The following is a 3,634-nucleotide window of genomic DNA, read 5'->3' as shown; positions in this document are numbered from 1 at the left end:
AATTAAAATCCTTTTTGGGCCGGCCCCATGGCTTAGCGGTTAAGTGCGCACGCTCCGCTGCTGGCGGCCCGGGTTCGGATCCCGGGCGCGCACCGATGCACCGCTTCTCCGGCCATGCTGAGGCCGAGTCCCACATACAGCAACTAGAAGGATGTGCAGCTATGACATACAACTATCTACTGGGGCTTTGGGGAGAAAAAATATATAAATAAAATCTTTAAAAAAAAAAATCCTTTTTGTTTGACATTAGTATAGCCAAGTCTGCTCTCTTTGGTTGATGTTTGCATGTTATATCTTTTCCAGTTATTTCACTTAATACCTATATCTTTGAATCTAAAGTGTGTCTCCTGTAGATAGCATGTAGTTGGATCTTTGTGTTGTTTTTTTGTTTTGTGTGTGTATGTGTGTGTGTGTGAGGAAGATTAGCCCTGAGCTAATATCCATTGCCAATCCTCCTCTTTTTGCTGAGGAAGATTGGCCCTGGGCTAACATCCGTGCCCATCCTCCTCTACTTTATATGTGGGACACCTGCCACAGCATTGCTTAATGAGCAGTACATAGGTCTGTGCCCAAGATTCGAACCTGCAAACCCCAGGCTCCCAAGGCAGAGCACTCGAACTTAACCACTATGCCACCTGGCCGGCCCCTGGATCTTTGTTTTTTTATCCAGTTTCAAAATGTCTGCTTTTTTATTAGACTGTTTAATTCATTCACATTTTGTCATTATTAATATGATTGGATTTAGGACTGCCATTTTACTTTTTGTTTTTTCTATGATTCATGTGGTTTTGTCCTTCTTATCCTCTTTATTGCCTTTATTTGTAAGTGAATATTCTTAGTGTAGCATCTGAATTACTTTAATGATTATTCACTTTTTTTAAAAAATTTATTTTCTTAGTGGTTATACTAGGGTTTTCAGTATATATGTTAACTTAGATCTACTTCAGATTTATATTAACTTAATGACAGTGAGATATATAAATGTTACTCCTATATAGTTCTATCTCCTCTTCTGCCTTTTTGTGTTATGTTTGCTCACAAGCAAAATCTGCATTTTTTTTTGACAGCACCCTTAGACTTGAACGTCCTCAGCCTCTATTCCAAACAAAGTCAGTCCCTTTAGGGAGAGCTACAGAGCTTTCTGTTCTTATGGCCGGACTGTCCCCCTACGCAGAACATTTGTGCAACTGCTCCAGAGATGGGAGCAGGAACGTTTACCCCGGCAGTATCACCCCTTACAAGAAAGGCTCTTGGCTGCGGGGCCGGAGGGGAGAGGCATTGCTGGTCTTCTTGGTTTCTCCCTCCCAGCATGGAACCTCTGCCCTACACAGAAGCTGGGATGAAGATTACTGGAGCCCAGTATTCTCAGCTTGCTGTGCATGGGGTAGAGTTTCTGTTCTATGAATGGGAGCTGGGTGGAGGAAGGGAGCCTCAGACCTCTCTTGTCTGGAATAGAGCTCCTGCAACACAGAACAGGGAAGAATAAGGAATGCTGGTGGCCAACCCCTCCTGGAGAGAAATCATAGTCTTAAACTGGAATATGGATGTTTTAATGGTAAAGCCTGAGCAGACTAATCAGAACTGATGCTGGCTTTCAGGAGTGGATACATAATTAACAGGGCACAGTGAAGAATGAAATCTGGGGCCCCTTCCTAAAAAAATTATTAAGAATTTCAAGATGGTGATGGCAGATCATTAAACCATGTGTGAGGTCCTTCTAAGCATCCAAGCATAGGGCTCCGTGTACTTGCACAAGACACATACCCGTGAAGCCATCCTCACTCACTTTTGCCCTAAAGTGGGATCCTGGGGAACCCCTGCTGTGAAAGGTTTATTCCTTAGTTTCTGGGAGGTCCTAGGGAAAGGGCTTCAAAGTGAGTGGCTAGGGCAGCCCTAGGTGGCAGAAGTCAGCTGGGCGAGAGAGGGGCGATGACTTAGGGCAATGTCTGTGTACCATGCATTTGGGAAATATTTGATACCTTAAAACTCTATTATAATACAAAAAAATGGAGGTTCAAAATATTCAATTTCAGAAGATTTGGGGTCACATTATTAATTGGTTAATAAACCTACACAGCTAGCAGGCCAGGAGTTCCAGGGGTCCTTTTACAAGGTCCAACTCTGTCCCGATTTGGTGCCACTTGGTTGTCATATCCACTTTATTGGGGAAATTCTGGTAGAGATTTCTAGGTTTATGGCAGGGATTCTAGAAATCCTTTGATTAGTAGAGCTTGTTATGCATGTTCTAAACAGGGGAATCGGAATACTAGGTCTCCAAGACCAACTCAGCCTCCGAGGATGGGGTTGCTTGCCATTTCCCTGCCTAGCCTTGACCTCTCCCCACCACATTCCTCCTTCCTCCCCAATACCCCTCAACACACCAAAAACAACTTTAGCAAGCCCTGGCTTGAGAGCAATTTGCCAATCATATTATATCTTAATTCATATTACCATGGGGGTTTTAATGTTTAACAAGGATAGCTCTACTTAGGGAAATGGTGGTGCATGCTATCATTGACTACAAGTGACAGTAGAGGATGTTATTCTGGTTTACACCTCAGTTTTAGCTCTTTTTCCCCTTTTAGAGATAGATGATCGGTGCCAATGATAGTCAGAGCTGTAGTTACCCTGCCCACGGGCTTACCTCATTATATTATTTTAGTCTTTTTCATTCTAAAATACTGTTATATATCAGTGCTTTTCAAATTGAAAGTGCAAATGAATCACCTGGGGATGTTGTTAAAATGCAGATTGCTAATTGAGCAGGTCTGGGTCAGGGTCTGAGGTTCTGCATTCTAATAAGCTTCCAAGTAATGCCCTGGGAGCTAGTCTGTGAACCACAGAATAGAACCACTCTGAATAATACTCAATAGAAATTGCTCCAAACTAAAACTTAGCTCTTGATTGTAATTTGTAGGTCATTATACCCTAAATTTTAAAGCAACTGTCTAAACCTAGGTTGCCACATTCTCTCTCAGAAGTCAATTGTCAATTAATCTAAAGGTTGGATGTACTTTTAAAAGGCTTCTTACTAATTTCAGAGGCTTGTGCCTTTTGGTCCCTGAACTTCAAAAAAAAAAAAAAAAAAATCACACTATCAGAAAGTAGGAAATACTGCCTGCTAACTAGTATAGGAAAATCTCAAGCTTTTACTGCGTAGTTTGTGACATCTGAATTTTTCAAATATGACTTCTAGTCATTTATTTTCAGCCTGTTAAACACTGCATTCCTCCCAATTTTTTCATGAAATGTGAAGCACATATTTAGACTATGAATGTATTTAAAACTTCTCACTTCTTAGTAATCCTCTCCACAGGTTACTTTTAAAGTCAAACAACCTTATTCATGGTGAATACTTTCATCTCAAGTGCAATTTTTAAAAAACCATAATCTCCTCTTCTAAGATTCGACATCTTTATGGCTTAGTGCAAGTTGCTAAATCACATTGCTTTATTAATACATCACTGAATAGAATCTGACCCATCCCTTGACTTCTCTATGTGCAGCACTCTCACCATGGATTAATGAGGAAAAAAATCTGTTAATAGAATCCAGAATATTTACTACTAGTTGAGGGTTTGAGTACTCTTAAACCTATTTAAAGTAATGTTTTTAGAATAAGATTTATTCAACA

This window comes from Ceratotherium simum, chromosome X (genome assembly GCF_057802395.1).
Source record: "Ceratotherium simum simum isolate JZ-2026a chromosome X, ASM5780239v1, whole genome shotgun sequence".
Taxonomy (NCBI): Eukaryota; Metazoa; Chordata; class Mammalia; order Perissodactyla; family Rhinocerotidae; genus Ceratotherium; species Ceratotherium simum.
The sequence above is the reverse complement of the archived record's forward strand: the minus strand, read 5'-3'. Positions refer to the sequence as shown.